At 43.7% G+C, this 24,475-nt stretch overlaps 1 long non-coding RNA gene across 1 annotated transcript; it reads right to left on the reverse strand.

The window, feature by feature from the left end:
- Window positions 1-8,948: 8,948 nt before the first annotated feature.
- On the reverse strand, window positions 8,949-21,797 carry LOC129667729 (uncharacterized). The gene is made up of 4 exons (XR_008718797.1): window positions 21,588-21,797; window positions 20,387-20,510; window positions 10,294-10,409; window positions 8,949-10,183 (listed from the first exon to the last, which is right to left on the reverse strand). It is a non-coding gene; the product is annotated as an uncharacterized LOC129667729 (long non-coding RNA).
- Window positions 21,798-24,475: the final 2,678 nt, after the last annotated feature.

Here is a 24,475-nt window from a genome sequence, read left to right on the forward strand (position 1 = left end):
AGTTCCAGTACTCAAAAGCTACTCGGGATTAATGACCGAAGCAGGAGACAACAAGAATGGCCATCTTAGAGTGACAACCGTCTGGAAGGGGTGGCTGAGAGAGGAGGAGTTCACTCAAGTGTTTCCACCCTGCGGCTCAAAGAACACATGTGTGCAGTAGATATGTGTGCATAGATAGGCTACGATGAGTACTATTTGTCTTTGTGCGTGCGGAAGCCAAAAGGCAATATCCAGGGTCCTTCCTCAACTGCTCCTCGCCATTACTTTTTCAGACAGAGTCTCTGTGAACCTTAGGCTTGTTGATTCAGCGAGGATGGCTGGTCAATGAGCTTTGAGGATCTGCCTATTCCCACCCCCTAACCAAGCACTGCAGTTACTGGTGTACCCCGACACACCCAGATTTTTGTTTGGGTCCTAGAAATACAAACTCGGGCTTGCAGAGCAGGCGTTTAACTGCGCCTGAGTCGCCTCCCCAGGCTTTCCACCTTGTCCTTCACTGTCCAGTTCCAAACATCCTGTTCTGCAGCTCATCCAGATTCTAGATCATTCCCCCTTCCAGTTCTGCTTTCCCGATACTGTCCTTTGGTCTTTGTCCTCTCTGCCTGTTAAAATTTGCCCTTTTGTCAGAGCTATAGGTAAAATCTCCTCTCTCACTGTTCTTTCCCTTTCTATTACTGTGATAAGAACACCAGCTAAAGTGAGCTTGAGGGGGAGGAAGGGGTTCTTTTAGTTTACATTTCCCCCATCGCAGTCCACCATTAAGAGGAGTCAAAGCAGGAAAGGAAGCGCGTGGAGGAATGCTGCCCTGTGGCGGGGGTGGCATGACCCACGGTGGGCTCGGCCCTCCCACACCAATCAGTAATCAAATAATCTCAGCTGACGTTTCCTCTTCCCAGATGACCCCTCGCTTGTGTCAAACGTTGACCAAAAAAAAAAAAAGCTAACCAAACACACATGGTAAAAGCCTGTATGTATCATGTAGTTTAGGTAAACTTCTTGATTTAGATTTGCTAGTGATGGTTTTCTTATTCCTTACATATTTTAGCCGATTCAGGCCAGGATCCTGTCTTTAAAAAATCTCACCATTTCAGACTGTAGTCAAGGGTCCCATCAGTCTCCAGATACCTAAGAGAGGCCAGTCTCTGGCAGACACTTGTCAAGATAAGCACGAGTGCGGGAAAACACTTTTAATTCACAGTTTTTCTTAACCCAGGCAACAACAACTATATATATATATATGTGTGTGTGTGTGTGTGTGTGTGTGTGTGTGTGTGTGTGTGTGTGTATGGCAGGGAGGTTTACTGTCGTGTATTTCTTACTGATCTGGGTGGAAAAGCACGGCTAGACATCCACAGGTAGACAACAGACTCATTTCTCGGGAAAGCAGTGTGCATGCAGGGCAGAGGTTGACTCCAGGTGTCTTCCTCAACTTCCCCACCGTTAGTTTTGGAGACAAACTTTTCCACTGTTCAGCGGTCTCACTTCCCAGCAATCTCACTTCCCAACACTGGATATTAGACACCTGTGCTGCCTTGCCATATGTTTCCATGGATTCTAGGGCTACAAAGCTGGGCTATGCCGGGCCTGCAAGTGCTTTACCAGGGGAACCATCTCCTCTAACCCCAAACCGACTTCAGGGGCATGTGTTTTTAGGCACAATGGCTTTTGGAAAGAGATGCCTAAGCCAAGATACAGAGAGGGTTAGAGTAATGGTCAGGGAGCTATGATATTATAATTAGGGTGTAAACTGGGGACTTCCATTACCTCCGTGAGTGTCTTGATTAGGGCTTCTATTGCTGTGAAGAGACAGCATGGCCACAGCAACTCTTATAAAGAAAAACATTTAATTGGGGCTGGCTTACAATATCAGAGGTTTAGTCCATTATTATCACAGTGGGAAGTGTGGCAGAATCCAGGTACACATGGTGCTGGAGAAAGAGCTGAGAGTTCTACATCTTGACCCACAGCCAACAGAAGGAGATTGCCTGTCACACTGGGCACACTTGAGTATACGAAACCTCAAAGCCCATCCCTACCGTGGCACACTTCCTCCAACGCTACAACTGCTCCAAAAGGAACACCTCCTAATAGTGCCACTTCTTACGGGCTAAGCATTCAAAAACAGGAGTCTATAGGGGCCGTTCCTATTCAAACCACCACTAAGAGCCTGTGTTCAGTACCACAAATGTGCTTTTGTCTGGCAAGCATCACCTAAATTCTCTCAGGTGATGTCTCTTCTTGTATCCAGGACCTTTCCTTCAGCTATTGTTCCAGGATACTAGGACACATTTATAAAGCAGTAGGCCAGGAATGGGTAAAATTATCTAAAACGTTCTTCAGTTGAAACCAAAAACCAGTGAAAATACATGAAGTGAGAGTAACATTCATTTCAGCCATCTGTCTGAAAGGCACTACCGCCCTTAGAGCAAATCCAAAGAAGGAAGGAAAAAAAAAAAAAAAAACACTAAGTTTTGGGCTCGTGTCCAGGATTCTTTTCTTCTAAATATAGAAATAAATATTTAAGTCCCTGATGCATTTGTACCAGCTGTCTGGCCGCTCCCATGATCCTGCCTTCCCACAAGTACACTGCTGCTTCTCCCTGGGCAGAGAGCTTTCTTCACCTATGCTGATGCAATCAGTTCGCTTCCATTCAATTATGCAGGGATCCGGGAAAGGGTGCAACATTCAGATCAGACACGGTGAACTGCTCAGTGTTTTAGACCGTTTTCCAGACCCTAATGGCCCATCAATGACATCGAAGTAAAGCGGTTCTATAGTTGCCTCATTTATTTAAGTCCCTTAATTATTTACTATCAGTACAGAAGATACGCTTGGAGAGTTTGATAAAAAAAATAAATAAATAAAAAAGGAAGGTTAGGCTAAGCAAATCTCATATAAGTAGGGCAATGGGGATAAAAGGTCACTGCCAGGATAGTTTCTCTATCCACAGTGACCACAGTCTTGCCCCAGGTTGTCCGTGGTGATGACGTATTGACAGTTAACCCACCGCCGACTCCGGAAGTGATGCTGACCATGTGGCATATACTGGTCAGTGACCAGCAGCCATGTTCCTGAAGCACCTTAGCCTCCGTCTTCCCAGGAGGAGGCAAAGCGAGGGTGGCACCATTTTAATTTGATAATTTAATAATTGTCAATGTATTTTATATACCAACTGATGAAATGGAAGCTCATGAGGTAGCATTCGTTATGAGATATCAGAATACCACGAGAGGAAGTTGGCTGAGTGTCTCCGTGTTTTATTAATGCTTCTTCATCTGCATTTGGCGTAATGATTCTGTGATGCTTGCATTTACGCAGTACCATTGACAAACATTTTTAATTATCACATGTATGAGGTGAGGGTAAAAGGAGCTTCCAGGTAAGTGAATGCTTGAAGTTAGTTATTGCTGTGTGGAACTCGTGGGGAAAAAAAAATGTAAAGACCCACCCCAGCATGAATAAATAGCACTGGTGATATGCCCACTGTCTGTGGTCTGGTTTATGTACTCTTTACCAGATCCCTATCATTTGTATGGGTCTGCTGTCCTTGTTACTAAAATACCTGTGTATTTAAACAGGATGTGCTCAGGGGGGGGAAATGCTGTTCGCTTGCAAACCCCTTACCCTGGCTATGTGTGTTCCACCTTCATCCACGGCTTAGGGGAAGCTTGGCTGTCCATTTGTCTGCATTGCTAATAACAAACACCAGAGAGAAAAAGAATACACTTCTCCAGTGCTTCTCACCTGCTGATTCTCCCAGGAAATCTACCACTGAGAGACAATGCGCACCCCTGTTGAGCTAGCTGGGGAGAAAGCAACCATCCTCGACCAATGCTGACATCCACAGAGTGTTATGTCTTGTCGTCAATGTTTAACTTCCGCTGCCTGAAGTTTGGGGTGAGTTTTAGCAAGGAAAATGCACTGTGAGATGGTGCAGCTTCCAAGCCATTAAGTTAATGTCGCGTTGAAGAGCACAACCACCTGCTTTTAAAAAAGCGACCCCTGGAATTCAGAGACACCCCACCCCGCAGCTGCCACATGCAGGATCCCATCTCCCCGGCTTCACAAAGGGCTCCACATTTTGCTAGTAATAAAATTTTATTAGTAACATGTCAAATACGTCATAAAATACAGTTACCTTTCTTCTTCCTCCCAGCTTAAAAAAAAAACAAAAAACAATCCAATCAAAACTTTAAACCAGGACCCAAATATTTTTAAATGTGAAAAAGACATATTTTAGGTTATATAACAGATACACAGTTCCCCAAATAAATGTTGTAGAACGCCATCTGCTCCGCAGCTGAGCGCGTTCCCACGGAGCCAGACTTGTGCAGCTATCCCTTCATTAACGGGTTATTATGACACTGTATTTCACAATAGCGCTACCAAGAGCTCAGGACCAGAAGAGAGCCTGACAAAAGCACTTGGCATGCTCAAACTAGACAAGTTAGGCGACTCTTCATTTACACAGATCATCCCTTTATTGTGACCTCCCAACCTGAGGAGAAAGATGTGGAGTCAGGGGTGGAGACAGAGCTCAAATGGAATTCCAGATAAGGGGCAAAGGTCACTCTCCAGCGTGGGCTTGCCGACACCCAGAATCCTGGGTTTAACCTAGGGTATTTTGTACTACTGTTACAGGAGCCACCAAGCAAGACTGTCAACATCATGTTAACTCTGGAAACTTTTATTCTTGGCTCCAGGATTGCCAACCGATAAGAATGGGACAAAGCTCTGTGCTCCTTTTATGCACTTGGTTTGGATCTAGCCTTCTAACTGTCAAAACCAATCTCCATGCATGTTAACACTGTGCTATGTTTGTAACTACTTGGGAAACACGATTTTATGGCTTTGTGATACTTATTTTCACCTTCTCTTTCTTCTGTTTTTTTTTTTCCCCTCGAGATGGGGGTCATCATATACCACGCAGGGTGGTTTCAAAGTCAGTACATAGCTGAGGAAGACCCCAAGCTCCTGACTCTCTTACCACGACCACCCAGACAGAGACATCACACCCACCTTTGTTTTGTATTTCTTAAAAGGGAAAAAAGAAACCAAAAAACTTGCTATGGAAAACAGACATGAACATCCATGTATAGGCTTGAGTTAGTGTTTTCCATCCTAAAAATTATAAATAAACTTTCTACTCAAAACTGCATTTACTGGGGAATATTGAAAAATGGAGACTTGGGTCCCACTGAAGACTTGCAAAACAAGAATATGCATTTTGTAATAAGACCACTGGGGAACTGACTGTCCAAAGGGATTTCAAAAGTACCAATGCAGAGGAATGTTCTTAACTAGCCAACTGTATAAACTATGCCTTGAGGAAAGATAGAATTATCTTCATCTGGAAATTTTGCCCCAAAATGTAACAATTTTTAGACACAATTCGCTTTTCCTTTAAAAAAAAAAAATGGCACTTGTCATGTTGTTAATGTATAGTAATAAAGTTCAAGAATAAGAATATGTAAGCTAAATAGACATATATTACATAAAGTATTTAACTATATACAATCTTTGATTGTTTCCAACAAAGGGTTGTTTTTGTTTTTGTTTTGTATTTTCTCAGCAAAACATGACTATTACACTGAATTCTAGAAACAAGAAGATTACCTTAGCTCACAAGTACTCAGTGACTAAGTATGGTCATTTTTTTTTTAAAAAAAAGAATTGTGTTCAACTAATAACATCACTGTGAATGGATTCCAGTTTGATAAACTCCGGAACCCTTTCTCAAAGGAACTCAGCCAGGATTTTAAGCTGTTATCCTCCTGAGTATCTCTGGGCAGATCAGCATCCCCCACCCCCACCCCCATGAAAGAGGATGAACAGAAGAGGGGATCAGGGACAAGGCTGCAATTCAGAAAGGGAGTTTGTGGGACAGAGAGAAAATGGCTTCAGGAGCAGGTGTTAAGAAATCCCAAGTCCACTCTCAAAACAAAAGACAAAGGAACGAAGTCTGTCTCTCTAGCCTTATTTAGGCCAGACCCAGCTTTTAGCCTGTGGGCTACTTATGATTGTCCTTCACAGCTTTCCTGGACCTCAACACTGACCTGATCTGCCCTGTAAAAGAATGAGAAGCTGGAGAGATGGAGGGACAGTTCCGTACTTGTTTCCCTACCATCTCCCGAGGAGACATCCCGAGAGGAATACAGACCAAGCTCATCACCCCATGCGACAGAGCTGTCCCTCACTTGCCTGTGCTGTGAGGCTCCGTGTGTGTGCATCCCTTCCGTGTGCCCTGCCTCTTCCCTGTGTGTCTTAATCACCTGCAAGCACTTTTGGAGAAAGATGTCTCACAACCATTCCAGTTTGGAAGAGAAAAGGCAAGTGCCAAATTATCTCAGTCCTCTCATGGGGAAACCGAGCAAAGTGACCGTGTAACGCTCGGCTCACATCCCAGCCCTGGCACAAGGCTCGATGCTAATGGTGTCTCAGTGAGTGGTGACCTGCCCTTCTGCAGAGTCCCCAGACACCGGGCTGCTTAATCTTGAGATACGCGTTGAAACGGCCCATGCATTTGAGCATATGTGTTTGCACATGGCCTCTGGATTTGGCATCTCCTTTGACTGTATTTTCTGTTTTTCCTTCACTGGCCTGCCCAGAGTCCAGGTTCAGCAGGGTTTTGCTGTAATCCCATTTTTGCAAGTCTTGTCTGTGCTGCGTAGAATCTAATGTTAGGCATCATTGCCGAATGAAAGAGATGAGCAGTTCATTCAGAGAGCAGGTGCCTTATGGACAGTGGACACAGGAAAGAGAAAACGAATACAGCAAGCAAGCAAACAGTCCCTCACAGGAAACAATTTGCTCTTTCACTTACAGATCCTGCCTGTCACTGTTCCTTCACCCTCTTTTTGTTCCCCCTCCTCTTCATTTTTATCATCTCCCTTTCTTTGTGTCCATTGTGGTCTTCTTTATAGGGGTGTGTGTGTGTCTGTGTGTGTCTATGTGATATGTGTCTGTGTGTTTGTGGGTATGTATCTGTGTGTCTTTGTCTCCATGTATGTGTGTGTATCTATGTGCGGTATGTGTGTGTTTTCTTTTTTGCCAGGGATCTTATGGCACCCTCAGGAGAAGAGTACAGTGACACTCAGATTTCTTGTCTCAGTTTCCTATTTTAAGGCTAGCTTCTGTCACCAGATCAAGGATGCCTAAAGTCAAAAAAGCTTTAACTGGTGCCAGCACCATCCACAGTGGAAAAAAAGTCATTAGCAGAGCAAACCTGAATGGGAGCTCCCTGTATCCTAGCTGGCCCTGCTAAAATCACAGCCATACATGGGCTAACTCATGCAAGTCTTCAGAATTTAAATACAAGCCTAAAGGAAAAATCAAGATAGCGCTTGTCAACTCCTTATCTAGGAGCTGTTCACTGGGGAAAAATTATTTGCACTAAAAAATATTTTCAAAGTAATCTGTTGTTAAATCAATGAATATTTAGATAAAAGTAGAATCACAACTACCACTGGCTTCTAAGACAGCTTATATATGAAGGTATAGATCATAGCATTCAGGTAATGATGTCTTGAAATAAAATGGATTTTTACATATGTTACTGGTTCTTTGTCCCAGAGTTCTGGCTTTGTTTAAGGATTCTGACATACAAGAGATGTTACAAATTTACACTTTCTTGACTACTCTTTTCCTCTTCCTTTCTCTTCTATCCCAAAATATGTGTATTTCTATATTTAGACAATTTAAACATGTGCTCTTTGAGAAGTCACGCCTGTTAGGGTTGGTGGCCTCTTCTTAGAGACACAGTTGTAAGCCACATCAGGTGTTCATTTCAGTGAAAACTTAAAAAGCATTAAATACCGATTCTGTCTCTAGACTTATGATGGCATTCTTATCTTGTCAAGTTTGGAGTTTTAGGCTAGCTTCAACTTTAAATAAATATTTTTGAAAGAATTTTTTTTTTTCTGAGAAATGCAGCCTCTTGGAAGCAAGAAAATAAAAGTATTAAACATCTATGCCAAATCTTGTTCTCCAATTAATTTTTAAATATTTATATGTGGGTTTCAAAGACATCTCACCATTACACACTGACTTGTCTGTGAGTCTTTCCCTCTATTTAAAATTGTACTTTATTCTAAAGCACTTTACCTAATGCTGATTGAGAAATTAAATATAAACCTGGCACTTGGATCAAGCGTGCTTATAGTCTTTTGCTTCAGTCTCGCACCACGCAGTCTAGTCAGGGGCCCCGTATTCTTTGTACAAATCACCTTGGTGATTCATCACAAGGACCAAAAGTGGTGTCTAAATGAGATACGGTCAGCCTGTTTACAAGTCTGTATTTCAGCTGGAGATGACACCGTGCTGACAGTTGCCATATTTGAATTGCAAACACTTGATATCTTAATTTAGTATCATATCCCTGTTTGTCATCATTGTGAACAAAGCTCAGAAAGCAGACCAGTAAGCAAATTCTCATGAAGCCCTTAACACTTTCCACATCACCTGTGCAGTCCTTGGCTTAGAATCTTGTCTTTGCTAGCTTCACTTTCACAGCCTCCCTAACACTCATCCTCGAGTCTTTGGTATTTTCTTAAATACACCTTTGGCACCTAGTTTTCCCAATCTATTTTATCAATAACAGTTCTTTAAAAGAAACACTCCATAGGATAACTTCAGAGCCTGAAGTCAGAAGTCTCACTCAAACCTCAAGAACACGATGAATCACTTCCAGCAATTTCATAAATCTACCCAACTTGTTAAATCACCACCCTCCAAACCGTAAAACATAAGAACTTGTCTAAAATCTCCCCAAAGGCATTCCCACACATTTTGTGAAGTGGCAAGTGATTGATTACTGGACTAATGGACAAAAATCAGTGCAATGCTTCATCCGGGCACCTTTGCGTGAGCTCTTAGCAAGGTGAAGAAATAACATCATGTCTAAATTCTATTATTCTCACCAACTTTCCAGAGCAGGTTTTTTTGAAAAAAAAAAAAAATCATTAACCTTTTAAAAGCATATTTTGCCTGCCTACCCTTTTCCTGAGCTTCACAGCCTATATAAAAAAAAAAAATTAAAAGATCATAAATAAAATTCAAACTCTTAAAGGCCCAGCACAAATCTTAATCAACCTATAGAACTTAAAGATGATCCTATATGCAATGCTAATTTATTACATGTGATTCTTAAAGAGAAAGTCTATTAAGACCAAGGAAGAATAATCAACAAGGACAACAACAAAAAGTGGATGAGCTTGAGGGACTATGCTAGCCCCATCTTGAGCTGCCACTCACGGCTGAAGGATGCTAAAGACAGACAATCATTTGGCACAGTGTTTGACAAGCCAAACCATTTCTGAAAGAACAATTCTCATCATGTAAAGAAAATTAGATTCATTCCACCCTTAATCCTCAGGGTCACAGCATTATCAATTTAATATGCTCTTTTTTTTTTCTTTTTTTCTTTTTTTCTTTTTTTTTTTCCTACTTCTCAATAAGAATGGCAGAACTCAGGTGGGGAGTGACTTAAGAATTTTAATCTAACAGGTCCACCAGAGATCAACCCCTTTCTATATATAAAAAAAAAAAAAAACCAAAAAACAAAAACAAACAACAACAACAAAAACCCTTTCTTCTAATGCATCAAACCACTGACAAAGGGGGTCCATTTTCCATTCAATGTGATGGCACTAAGGATTGCTGGGTAATACCCATGGTTCTCTCCCCTTGCTTCAGCATGCATCTCATCACTGAGATCAAGGGCACTGGCAATTAGTGTTTTGTATTAACATCTTCACTATAAACAGTTCAGGCATTTAGAAACAAAATAGCAATGAACTTAACAGTTACTTTAATTCATTTTATAAATAAGCAACTGAGAATTTTGCTCCAGGCGGTCACCAGTGTAGCCCACCCCATAGATGGAATTCTCCGAAGTGTAAGGCACAATGTGGTAGGAATGCAGCTCTTCATAGTAGAGAGACTGGGAACAGCACTCCTGTACCATAAACTTCAGCCGTTTTCTTGTATCCGAATAAGCAGTCTTATAGCAGGGAGCTTCCTTAAAGTATTCATAGTTCTCTTTCTCTGCCTCTAGGTGTATCTTCCTCAGCAAATTGTTAATTAACACAGACCTTCTTAAGTAGGTTTCTGGGTCTTCAAGAAACCTGAGCTTCTCCAGAGAAAGTTTGAGGATACAAGTCCTGTCTTCGGGTAATATCAGGTGCTAGGAGGCAAACAAGAGTCATTAAACTCCACACGGGGAAATGAGAGATAGAGCTTTGTGCTAATTAAGGACCTTTGGGAGGGAGAACTGGGAGAAAAGAAAATCCTTACTTTTGGAAAATACCCATGGTAATCTTGATGTAAATCTTCTTCTTCTGCATATTTTCTCTTAAAGTAGGCTACTTTCGACGTTGTTAAGGAATATGATAGTACTTCTCTTGGATAAGCTAAAACAAAAAAAATAGTTGGAGAAAGGTCAGTCAGCATGGTGGCAAAGAGCAGTTCGTCAGGTGGAGACCACTCTTTAGCAGAAATCCAGTGACCCTTGTCACTGGAAAGGAAAGACATTGTTCCTTTCCCACAAAACAGCACTGCCATTGACATCTGTCCTATGATTGAAACGCCAAATGCCATCATTTCAGACCCAAAATAGATGGTCGCATTTAGAATTCTATGTTCATTTCCTTATGCAGCCCTCGAAATCAAATTCAAGTACTGTTTAATATTGTATCTTTTTGCGCCAAAATTTATACCCAAGTTTGAAATCGATACAGCACAAGATATAATGGAATGGGCTAAATAATTTTCCTTAATTCTTTTTGTTAATCTTCCCAATACTCAGGAGAAAACTAACATTTCTAGAGTCATCAAACTGACATAAAATAGTTGTTGGTCCAATTATGCCTTTACAGATAAGGACATTGCAGTCAGTCCTGAAGATACCTGATAGGCTAGGGTCAGATGGAAGGGGAGGAGGACCTCCCCATCAGTGGACTTGGAAGAGGGCAGGGAGGAGATGAGGGAGGGAGAGTGGGATTGGGAGGGAAAGAAGGAGGGGGCTACGGCTAGGATACAAGTGAATGACCTGTGATTAAAATAAAATAAAAAAGAAAATGTAAGGACCTCTTGAAGAATGTCTTAGTGTGCCATGAATCATAAGCACCAAGTAATAAAAATTTTATTTGATTTTCTACAAAAAGAAAAAAAAAAAACAATAATGGCATAATCCCTGACAGCAATCTAAACATTTGTCCTGATACCCACAGACAGAGAACCACTGCAGAAAAATCATAACCAATCAAGGCGCAGAGTTGTGGATCTCAGTTCCAATGAACGTGTCTACGAGACACACCCCCACTGAAAGCTCAGGGACCATCTCTGAAGAGGGGCAGAAGGATTGTATGGGCCAGAGAATCAGGGAGTTTGGTGTGAGATTGTGTCTCCTAGTAACATCAGAAACTACACCCATAAAGTCTCACCAACATGGTCATACAATCATACAAACGTGGGCTGAGCAAGGGTGGACATGTCAAACTGGACAAGACAAAAGCCCGAGAGACCTCAACTCTAAACAAAATAACTACATGCAACTGAGGCAAGCTGGGAATGGGAGAGGTGGTCCTCCCTACGAAGAGCACACCCATGTTTTGACGAGTGCCAAATCGGTTATATATATATATATATATATATATATATATATGTATGTATGTATGTATGTATGTATGTATGTATGTATGTATGTATATATATATATATATGAAGATGTATGAACACATATAAATATGCAAGAACAACTGATGAAAAGAAAGGCCATGAATTTGAAGGAGAGCAGGAAGGGTATTTGGGAGGGCCTACAGGGAGGAAAGGTAAGGGAGAAATGCTGTAATTAACATACTCTTTCAAAAGTAAACATAAAATTAATTAATTAGTTAATATAATGTTATATGGTCAGACAAAAGCATTGTACGCGGTTATGTTTTAACATCATCCTGACATTTGGCAGAACAGAGATTAATAAAGAGGAAGAAAAAGTGAACGGATAGCATAAGTGACTTTTCGTGTCCCTTGTGAAAATGGAGTATCTGTTTCCTCCTGGAAAATTCGACTTCAGCTGGGGATTCTGCCTTTAAGGCAAAACAGCTTAGAGTTCTCAAAGGCTTCCGAAGGAGTTCCCAGGATGTACTCTAGATGGCACTGTGGCCACAGAAAGGAAGCAAGATCAAACTCCTAACTTCCAATGCGAAGCATAGTGAACGCAGAAAACAAGTCAGTTTGGTTTTCACTCAATTCCAGGGTCCAGAGCAGAAAGCTTTACCTTTAAACTTTAGGTGCTTCACCCTAACCCAACATTTCTGTGTTAGGACCATTTGACTCACAAAATATTGAGTGCAGAAAGACATGTGGGTTAAACAAATTTACCCTAAGGTGTTTGATGCTTTTCCTCTAAAATCTAGAGCTTTCCCAAGATTAAGCGCTGAAATATGCTCTTTAATAACCTACTTTCTGTAGTGTTTGCTTCGTCTTGAAGGCACACAGCCTTCACGTGGCTCTCCTGTAGCAGGATGGTTTTCCTAAGCCAGTAGGGAAAGCTACAGGCCCTTCCTAAGCATCCCAAACTCTTACAGGTGTCACTGTGGGTTATAAATTCAACAAAGTTTGAAGCCTAGTGTGGGTATGTATTATGAAGGAATCCAGGACTCAAAGCAGTGTGCACTGACCTGAAAGAAACAACGAAGACTCAAAGATGAAATCCTCTGCACATAGTTCCTGAACTTAACAAGCAAACCACAGCTTGTGTGAATTTTTCACGGATTTGAAAGGGTTAGGGAAAAAGGACAAAATTGATCAAGTAAAGAAAACAAATGAAACCATCACCAAACCCAGATTTCTTGTTTCTGTTTTGTTTTGTTTTAATTTTTTTGTTTGTTTTTAAGATAATGGAGAACTGTCAGTGTTATTTTGAAATTAAATAACTAGACATAATGTGTGATAATGACTCCTACTGTGTGCACACACACCTGTATAACTCTATGTGCATGTGTGTGAGTGTCTGTGATATATGCATGAGTATATTCGTCTACATCCAGGTGCACAGGTGTGTGTGTGTTTGTGTGTGTGTGTGTGTGTGTGTGTGTGTGTGTGTACATGCAAGTTAAAGCCGCAGGGGTGAACATGGGTTTTCTTCCACAATTGGGCTCCACATTACTTGTTTGATGTTGGGGGTCTCTCACTGAACCTAGATTCACAACCCTAGTCCGCCCTCCACCGGGTCCTCTTGCCCTCACTTTATTAGCATTCAGATTATAGGCCCTTGCCCCAGCCTGGCTTTTACTTGGGTGCCTGGGCTCCAAACCCAGGTGCTCATGAGAGCAGAGAAAGCACGTTACATGCTGGGCCATTCACGCCCTCTGTTTCATCAACTGTCTAACTCAGTGATGTTACAGTGGTTCTCAAATGGTAACAAGCATCAGGATCCCCTGCAGGGCATCTTAATATGAACTACCAGGCCTACCTCCACCTTTTCAGTGGGTCTGGAGGGGACATTTTTACACTTTTACCCAATCTAACTGAGATCCGTGCCGGCTAGCCAGGCACCACACTTTGAGAGCCTGAGTGATACAGCAGCAGGCAACTGTACTAATGGGTGATAAAAGTTGACTTGGACAATCAACTGATAGCCAAGCAACCAGGTTGACTGATACTGTTGTTGTGGCTATTGCTTCCCCCCCCCCTTTTTTTAAGCATCATAAACAAAGCCAGATCACGTTTTAATTACAGAGTAAAGAGTGGAGCACATTTTCAATAGGAGTCCCCAGGGTTCACCTTCAGAGGCATCAGTGCCTGTTACGAGCATTGGTGCTTAGGCAGGTCACAATTTTTCTGGTCACAAGAGCTAATGAATTACTCTAGTGAAGGGAAGGGCGAGGAAAGACCTGGGAGGAAGAATCACAACTTTGCCATAAGCAACACTGTTTTCATCTATACATGTGTCCTTTGTTAAGTGTTGGCTTGCTTTATCGCCTCTTGTACGCAGCATTTGTGGCCAGCTAAAAGACCATTTGTGAGTAATACAATGAATGGCAAATTGCAGCTTGAAGAATCAAGCATCAAATTTACTGTTCTGCCTCCCACTCCTGACTGATCCTCCAGGGAAGCTGTTTTCACCTAACAGATAAAGATGTGTGTGTGTGTGTGTGTGTGTGTGTGTGTGTGTGTGTGTGTGTGAGAGAGAGAGAGAGAAAGAAAGAGTAACGTGTATATGTGTGTATATACCTATCTATATGTATATATCGCTCTATATGCATAAATATATATTCAAAAAGATTCTGGGTGGCTATATTTCAAACATTACCCTAAAAATACAGAATACATCAGACTCTGAAAACTCAGAGGTCTAGACCTAAGCCTGCTCCTCCTGGGCAAGGTTCTGAGTCACTCGGTTTATTGTTCTTAAGGAAACACCCCAAGGCTGCTGAATCTCTGAGCAGCTTTCACAGCTGCTGTCAGCTTGGCAATTCCCTCCATACTGGCTGCCTGGCTCTTTGCAATGTTTTCCACATCACTTTTGGAAATATGGTTTTAGCCACTTTGAGGCTAAAGTATGTAGCAAACCTTAAGTTGCTACATCTGTTTACTCGCTGGATTAAAACTCAAAGTCTTCTGGGCTAGCAGCTATGTGCAGCTCATGCTCCTCAGACTCTTCTGATGGCATATGGGGGGGGGGGAGACCAGGGCCCAGAAGAGACTCACAGTTGTATGGCTAAGAGCTGGGGGTCAGGAAGCACGTGGAGGCACAGGCTCACTCTCAGGCTCTATCACCTCTTAGTTGTGTGGCTTTAAGCAAATTACCTAAACTCGTTACAAATCTCATTTTGTTTCATGGGGCAAGACACACACCGGCCCCTGTGACTATGGGAAATGACATCACACCCAAAATATAGTAAGCCTTGGATCAAACCATAGCCCTGCCAATGAGTGCCAATAGACCTAGACCGGTCACACAGAAGCCAAGCACAACCCGCATCCTACCAGCTCTGACCTAGAGACCATTTCCACCACCTGGCAACTCGCAGAGGAGAGTTATTAGCTGAAAGCCTCCAAGAAGAAGATGGCTCAGATGGTCAAGTTGAAAGACATTATACAAATCCCACAACTGCTCTGAGATTGTATTTCTGGTGTACTACTATTGGGTATACATTTAGGGCTAAAGGAAATGAGAACTGACTTTTAAACAATTAGCTGACCTCCTGGATAATTCATTCATGCTATTCTGAATACCCAAACATGTTCACTTGTTATGATGGAGTTGGCAGGGATAAATATGCTTATGTTCCTGCAACCAAAAGGCTTGTAATTCATTTAAAACGAGATAAACAAGAGCCAAATGACTTTTAGAGTCAGCATTTTGAGGGCTGAGAATAGTATATAGGCTACAAAACTGAGCTGAGCCGGAATTTATTTCTGAAGTGAAACAGCTAACGCTGGTTTGAACATTAAAATTATTTTTTTTTAATGCTGTAACCACACCAAATGTCTGTGCCAGGCTCTGTGCATGTCAGAGCTCCCAGCAAGGAACCCCGCAAAAGCCACAGATCAGAGTGACCTGCCAGTCATTAGAGCTCTGGCAGGGCAATTCATACATACGTCTTTAAATAAATGCTTAAAATGCAATTACAAACGATTGCTTCCTTATTGTTCTGCGTTTGCCTCCAGGCAACTGGAATCCTGTTAGTGTTCATGTGATTTCATTTGGTAGGAGGCCCAGGGACAGTACATTAAGAAAATAGCATCAGCAAATTAATTTATAAACACTTTGAAAGGGCAGATGACAGTAAGAGAACATCCCCATCTCAGTGATTTTTTTTTTTTTTAGGTCAAAGGAGATACCCAAGAAAGAGCAAAGAGCTGGTACATTTGATACTTTACTCTTAGTAGATTTTTAAAAAAAAATTTTCCCTAACGTTTTAACTAACATGTGGTAAAAATCAAGTTGAAGCGGTCTGGTTGGAGATGTCCATCCTAGCCTTGGACAGAAAGTCTGGAGGATCCTCTGTGGAGAAAGTAAAGTAAGCCACTATCTCGGACCGGACCAACAGCTGATGCCTATCATAGATAAAGCAAGCTCTTATCGGGTCTCCTTTTGGGACGCTAGCCAGACATTAGCCATTGAAAGTGTCTAAGTGCCTGTGTGTCTAAACCATGCTTGACTGATAGGAAAACTATCAGATGTGATAGTTTTGATCCTAAAGACTACGAATACTTTGGTCTCAAATTCTCTAGTCTAGAGCTGGGGATATAACTCAGTCGTAGAGCATTTGGCTTGCCTGCACTGGACTTGGGTTGAAGCCTTAGTGTAGCCAGAAAAACAAAACAAAAACAACAATGAGAGTCATAGCTCACCTGACCCTGTTAGCCATATTCTGCAGTCTCGCTGCAAGGCTTAAAGCTCTCTACCAGGACAAACCCCATGTCTTCGGGAAAGATAGTGTAACCTGGAAGAGTCTATGTTTTTATTTTCTACTCATGTGGGGGGAGGGCGATTTTAAATTTACTGGTTTGTTTGTCATTCAGCTGAGACGGCGCTTTGAAAGCCCTTTCTTCAGTGTGTGTCACATGCACTCATAATTTCACTTCAGGAACTCTTACAAAGGGGGGTTATTGCAATGACCCCTCCCCTTTTTAAAACATGAATATATATCCAAACTCAGAAGCATCCTGTTATATGTAGGACATTTGTGCCCTTGGTGGTGTGAACCATGGGTTACGTAAAACATTCATGAGTATGTTCATGAAGGCAGGCGGGACCAAAGTCCAAGGCTATACTGCTTTGCTTTCCGAGGACATAACAGCTTTGCTGATGTTTGACAGTACTCTCTCAGCCACCTTCGTTCTGTCAATACCCTAGAAACACCCAGCACCTTTCCCGAGGCTCCATGACAGCAGAACTCAGTGTCGGTGTTTAGCTCTCTGAATCAATGGAGCAATCTGTTTTCTTCAGATTTATCATCTACTCCAAGCACAATATTGACTTTATTGGCAGTTTCAGATTGCCAACAAGTTGCAGATTGTGGAAGGCCTTATTAAGAACTTCCAGGGGCACTGATGCCCGGTGATTTCTCAAGATAGCAGCGGCACTGTCTGGCCTGAGATTCCTGGTCCCCTGGCATAGTCCCAAGCCACAGACATGGACTACTGAACACAGCATGAGCAATCCCACAAGCCCATCTTGTTCTACTGGTCACTGAACCAGAGAGAACACCATTAAACAAGAGGTGACCAGCCAGGCAATAAGGAAGTTACACTGCACCACAGCCTACCTCTCCAGTAAGGTAGCCCTGCCTATGACAGAGCCAAAACCCGTGAGTTTTCAGACAGAGTACACCTTGTGATTTACCCCTCCTTGCCGGGGTGGGGGTGGGGGATGGTACCCCCATTCCCTGCACCCCATCACCTTAGAACACGAGAATGACAGAGAAAGAAAATTGGCCAAACAACTAGCTTTCTGGATATGGCTTCCAAAATAAATAAATAAATAAATAAATAAATAAAAAAATAAATAAATAAATAAATAATAGAATTCTCCCCAATAATATCTAGAGAGATGCTTTAACTCCTGTGGCTACCCAGGGCCGGTGCTGAGAGAGGAGAGTTTCAGCCCCTGACCTGTGGGTAACAGAGGCTTTTTAAGAGAATCTTACCCAGTATCATCCACACCACCTTTTGTTTTTATATCGTCCATCATCACCTTTTACTTGGGAGTATCAAAGGCCAGTTTTGCTTCTGCGGTCCAAGGTCTGTATAAACTCAAGTCAGAGCTGCCATTCTCATCTCCATGAGCCCTTGCTCTGCCATTAAGAGGTTTTACCCTTGCTCTCACGGTGTCTGATTTGAGTTTCCACCTGGACATTCTCTATCAAGACAACGATCTTCACCAGTGGGCATGCCTTCCTTCTACAGGCATGGAGCATCCTTGAATGGCATTGTGCTCAAGCTCAGGCAATCCCCCAAAGCCACTGGCTGTATGTAGGAGAAGAACTGAGTCTTTGGGCTCCTGGTTCCTACATCTTTTTGAAAATATCCCCAACTTTTCCACGTCCAGACCCACTGGATAAGCACTTGAAGTTTCACCGACACCCTGCTACATCCCTGAAGAGTTTGCAGTCTCAGACTTGTGCCTGTAGCCCGTCCACTCAACCACTGGGAGTTGGAAGTCTCCTTTCATTCTGCTGTTAAGAATTTCTCTTAAATTAAGACTATAAAAGCAAATTCTTGGGTTTTTTCCTAAATATAAGATTATCTTTTACAGTATTGAACACACGACTAGTAAACTCTGACTGGCTTTCACTAATACCCCCCCCACACACACACACCTCATTATCCCTATTGAGAATTATTACCAGAAATTGGATGGGTCTGTATTGTTGTCTTTGTATAATTTTGACTAGGAAAAATTGAAATAATTGTGCTAAAATGGGAAAATAAAGTATTACAATTCTTTAAATAGATTATTTTTAAAAATAAGTGTAAATAAAGAGACTTAACAAAACTGGCTTCAACATGAAGGCAAGTTTCTCAGCCTTAGCTTCAAGTTTCTCATCCCATGCCCAACAAGAAGGCAAGTTTCTCATCCTTAGCTTCAATTCTGAGAGTCTGGCTGGCTTATGTTTGCCTCTATCTCATTTTCACATATATATATATGTATATATATTCTGTATTTCATTTAATATCTATGTTTTCACAGAGGTTTCAGAAGCCTGCACTGCTCTGGCAGACAGTCTAAGCTTCCAATATGTTGGTTTTCAGGTACACTTGGGACTTCAATGATTTCCCTGTTGAAACTGAGTCATGAGCAGAGAGCCCAGGAGCGGAAGCCTTGATGGAGATTTTAAAGATTCTATTGTGTCCCAAGGCATCTTCGAAGCCTTACAGAAGCTTCATGACACCGAACATGAACGCTGATGTGCACCTAAAACCTTCCTGACAGAGCGAGCAGCTGGAAATGGAAGGCTGTATTTAGGTCTTGGTTTCAGCCTTAAGTTGCTTGGTTTCAGCTTGATCTAAGCATCAGATCCTGGGCACCACACCCATACTCTTTGTGACCTAGACTGTGCAAGTGTGAGCAGCGGCCACACTGTTGAGGGTCACTAGATCCTTCAACTCCAATGTTCTCATTGGTGGATTTGCTGTGACTGTGGGGCCACCAACTTCTCTAGGATTAAGTGTCTGATATCATGGTACCTTTCTTTTAAATTTATTTAGGACTAAATACTATGGCATTTTTAAACAAACATGCTCACCAAAATCTGCCCGGCACATATTCTGCATAGTATAGTACACTTTCGTGATGAAAATCATGCCTAAAATTTGAGAAGCACTTTGCATTTTTGATTATGACAGTGGTCTCAATGGAGTGGCACTGTTATTTATGGACATTAGAGGATGCAGAGTTTTTAAACTTCTGCGTGTATTGCATAAGAAACGGGATAGGTATGATATATGTATAAGTTACAAGACTAATGCGTTTGCACAGAGAAACCAATCCTTGTGGCTGCTTTGCTCACGCACTCCTGAGAATGAGGCCACACGGAGAACCTTTACACATCCCCTGGAAGATAACATTGAGTCTCATCTGTCTCCATGAATTTGTTTCTCACAATAAAATATGGTAATTGTCATGGAAGAGCAGAGAAGGGTGGCTGGCACTAAAAGCTGATGAACTCTGCCGTTTTGGGTGGTTTGTGTATGGTTATTATGTTCTAATTTTATTAAACTACAGTGATCTCCATAAGTAACCATAAAAATGAATGATTTCAAAGTCTCATGACATCCATAAAGCCATATGAAATCAGGAAGAATTTTTGAATGGGACTCTGAATAGATTCTCTCCCGTTGCCCATCTCTATAGAGGACACTTTTTTTTTCTGAGTTTGTCACTCGCTAGGCTAGTCACCTCTGACATAGCTCAGTCCACCTCCAAGGTGCTGGGGAGATGAACATTCATTTATACAACAAATTCAGTTTTACGATTGGGAAGAAAGTAGTTACTTCTCCTTCGTCTCTATCCTTAGTCTCCACGCAAATTAGCATTCCAAAAAGTCTCCACAACCCCCTCTGGCAACCTGGAGAATTCTCTCCATTTCTTTCACCCCAAACCCATACTGCCAGTGTTCTCAGAAAGCTTCTCCTTGACATCTTCCGGGATTCAGGCTCCCTCACTTGGTCCACCCCATTTACGCGGGTCTAGGAGAAGTCTGCCCACAAATGTCCTTTTTACAGAAAACCTTTATTGACTTCTTCCCCAGCAACCGCCCATCTAAACAGCCCCTTCTATTGATCTCGTAAGTTGCCGAGATTGCTACATTAGCATTTGTTTCTCTGGATACATATTTGAACGGCAATTCCTCCTCTTCCGTGGGGGATTTACCTGGTAATGCTGACTCAGTCCGAACAGTGTCTGCCTAGGACAGCCTCAGAAGATTTGCTGAGAACTCCCGTTGGCACATGGAGCATGTCTCACAGCCTCCGGCTCATGAAGGGTGGCCAGGGATCTTTAAACAAGAAGACATACTGGCATAAGTCACCTCCACAGACGCAGAGACAGGGATTGGTTATCAGGGCAAGAGAAGGCAGGTGTGTGTGGGGGCGGGGGGGGGGCGGCATGGAGATGTTTGAAGTGAGGTCGGTCTGGACTATAGATTAGAGAGAGAGAAACCTTCAAACTCACACAGTCACTTAAGTGGAAGTGGGAGTCACCTCAACTCCCCCTAAGAGATTTGGGACATGCCCAGGAACTCATCTCACCAGTTATTTACTTGGGCGGTTATGGGGGGGGGGGCTGATTTTTAAAAATCACAGCCAGCTCTTGTATAATTTCAAGCGGTAACCCCCTCCAAAATAACAAAGCAATTAACTCAGAACACCGTAACTTGGTCTTTCCCTGGCATCCTGGCTCTTCCTGGCAAGGTCTGACGACCCTGCTCCACGTTTGAACATAGTTCTCAGCAAAGGACTCGGTTTAACCACACCTAGTCTGCGCGGCTGTGTGCTCAGGGATCTCATCATCTTCTATATTTAGAGAGACGGGCTTTCCAAGGGAAGACGGGCATCCAATAAGGACGATCCCATCTAGAGAGGTGAGTTACTATGGTTACTGCTCAGGAGGCTGTGAAAGGCTGCTCCTGGCCGGATGAACCCTTTCCAGATGAGGACCTGAAACAGAAGCCCGCTCTCCATACGTGTCGATGGACTTTAGCGGCGCCTACTTGGTGTCATTTTAGCCATTACCACAGGCTGCCTTTGGGCGCTCGCTGCCTCCGGCTCTCCAGCCTGTCAGCCAGGGAAAGCAAAAAATCAAGGAGGGTGGGAAAACTTCTGAGCACTAACGGAACAGTAGTGAGCCGAGGGGGAGTCTCGATATCCAATCCTGGCATTAAAAAAAAAAAAAAAAAAAAAAAAAAAAAAAAAAAAATCAAATCAAGTTATTCGGGACCAGCGGCTGGTCACCGGGGTGCGATCCGTAGGCCAAGTCCCTAGCCTCCTGCGGTAGGGAATATGTCTTCTCCGGGCCTCGGGGTCAGATGCCTGGCTGGAGGGGTCCTGGCATCCCCTGCGAGGGCTCCACTTACCCCGCAGACTGCGTGTGCAACTGTTCCGTAGCTCCTGTTTTTCTCGAAGGTGTCGCTCTTTTCGGACGGGCTCTGACAGCGACAGCGGCAGCGGCGACGCGACGGCGGGCGGGCGGCGACAGCGGCTGCTGCTTGGCGGGGCGGCCGGCTCCTGCAGGTCGATCCCTCCTTCTCTGAAGCGCTTCTCGCTCGGGCTCAGAACGCGAGGCGGGCGCGCGGCTTTTCTAGGCGCGCATTGGACCAAAGGGAGCAGATGTTATCCGGTTGCTAGGAGCGTTGCTAGGAGGCGATGACGCCCCTCCACCGCTCCGAGCAACTTTCCTGTAGGTCTCGAGCGCCAGAGGGGGCTGCTGAGAGCTGGTCTGGGAGCTGTACCAGGAAGGAAGGCTGGGACCGAGGGGTCCAGCCTCTCGCTACACTGGCTCGGTCCTCGAGAGGTGGCGACGCGGGAGCGTCTCGGGCCTGAGCGTTGAGAGGAGTCTCGCGTCCCAGGAAACGGTCACTCGCTGGAGGCTAGATGGGTGTCCCCTTGGAAGTTGAATGTGGGGACAGAGGTGGAGCTGAGCAGTGTGGGATCTCTGGGACTCGACCCCACTGTGTTCCTGTTTCTATAAGCAGGTTTGACGGAATTGGAAGAGGGAACTATTAATCCATGAAACTCAACCCAGAGCCTCATTCCTTTGGCCACCCCCTACGGCTGCCCCCTGACAAGAGGCCAAGGATTCTGGGGTGGTGGCATTGCGAAGGTTAAGGAGGGGGTTCCCCGTGGCCTAATGGACCTCCTCCACCCAGTTAGACTTCACTTAGGTGAGAGAGGGAAATAAACCTTTCAAATAATATGATTTTTTTCTATTTAAAAAAATAATCGCAAAAAAAAAGGGCATGAAGTTGGAAGAAAGATGTGGGAGGTTCCGAGGGTAGTCGCCCAGAAATTGGGGAGCGAATATGATCAAAATATGTTGTATACCTGTATTACATTCTCAAAGGACATAAAATAAAATGTATATTTTTAAATGCACCTGTAAGGGTTCTTTCCCTTGAAGGAAACTGGGAGAAACTACATTTCAATCATTTTTGCTTTATTGTAATTTGCACAAAGATTTGCACCCTCTCCAACTTCTTGTTTTAATTTAGGTGGGTTTTTTGGTTTTGTTTTGTTTTTTGATTCTTAACCATTGCCTCTCATCACCACCATTGTTAAATAGGGAAAGAAGATGTCAAGGACCTCAAAGTGGGTACATTTGAATGGGCAACGAGCAAATTCAAGAAAGGGAGACCAAGCATCTCATAAAGAAATTCTGCCCAGCATGCCTCCTTGACGGTATATGTCTCCTAAGAAAGGAGTACAGAATTTCTCTGGCTCCCTAGGGAGTCAGGCTAGGGCCAGGATGGAAGTCAGCACTGCTGGGAGTCGCTTAGAAAGAAGTAGCTGTGTTTAGATTCAGGGCAGACTGCTGCAGGGCACTGAGTTAAGTACTGTGGAAGTGGCCATGGTCGAGGCCGGTGGGGCCCACAGTTCAGAGTTCTCTCGAACCTACTTAATGCCTTTGTCAAACTTTGATCTGGGAGTGTGTTTGCCCTGAGGTTTGAGAAGTGCAGGAGCTAATCTGGAACTGCACAGAGAAGTAAATAAGTAGCCGAGGTAGGCTGAAGAGCTAATCGTTGAAAAGTCACTGCTATGGGGACTAAAGGGGACTTTAAGAGCAGTTCGGACTCCCCCCCCCCCCGCCCCAGGGCATCCAGCAGCATGTCACATTGCTACTTTGCTCAATAGCAGGGACTAAAAGAGCTGCCATCCCCCTTCCCTTCCCCTCTAGCTCTTCCCTTGGGACCCTACCTTTGACCTTCAGCTTCCAGTCACGCTGGACTCTCCCTGACCTTGTATGGAGAGGCTCCAAGGCCTCCAGTGTTACATGCATGGTGTTTCTTCTTCTTTTATAGTGCCTCCCTCTCCTGGCTTCCTCCCACTCAGCCTGCAAGTCGCTGTTTAAACACATCCTCCTTGTAGCTTTTCTAATTACAGCCCAAGCCACACTCCCAGCCCACCCTAGAGTACTCATGCTGCCACATTCTAATGTCCCCAGTACCTAGCGCACAACTCCAGGGAGCCCTGAGCCTGTGGCCACGGTAGACAGCTTCAGGTTTCTGTTTTGCTGGGTTCTGGGTAGCTGTCCGGTTAGTTCCCTGCACTGACCATGAGAGCAGCCCAGAGAGCCACTTGTTGGTTTCAGCTAGGGGCATGGGAAGACCCAGTGAAAGCGCTGTATATATGCGCTGACTTCATTTTCTTCTCGAAGACCACCGTCTGGCCTCCATCAGCTGCAAGAAAACACTCAGCCTAGAGTCCATTTGGCATTTTCCTGACACTCACTCCTCTTCCCAGTCCTCTGAACTGAGTGTGAGTCTTCTGAGTTGAACTGTCCTCTCTGACCTAAAAAAATGCACCCACACGGGCTGGGACAGCAGCAGCTCAGTCGGGGAAGTGCTTGAGAGGAAAGCAAGACGACCTGAGTTCGAGTCCCCAGAACCCACCTTTAAGAGTTGAGCATGATAGTGTATGTTGCCAAGGCAGAGGCAGGCATATATAACACGGAGTACACTGCCCACTCCTCAGTAGCAGAGCCTCTGCCTAGCATGTAGAAGCCTGTGGATTCAATCCCCAGAACTGAAGACAAACAAAAGCCCCACCCATAGCCACATGCTGTGTCACTACGGAACCAAAGCGGAGAGAGCCGTTGGAGAGCAGCTTGACTCAGCCGGTGTGGGCACATGTGCGCTGTATCTGAACAGATCAGAGAACCTTGTCTGCTGTGATATAAGTTCCCAGGAACTGATACAAATCCCTATCATGTAGGGCTCCCTTAAGGAAAAAAGTAGATATTAAGAAG

This window comes from Psammomys obesus, unplaced genomic scaffold, assembly GCF_907164565.1.
Source record: "Psammomys obesus unplaced genomic scaffold, mPsaObe1.curated_primary_1811, whole genome shotgun sequence".
Classification (NCBI taxonomy): Eukaryota; Metazoa; Chordata; class Mammalia; order Rodentia; family Muridae; genus Psammomys; species Psammomys obesus.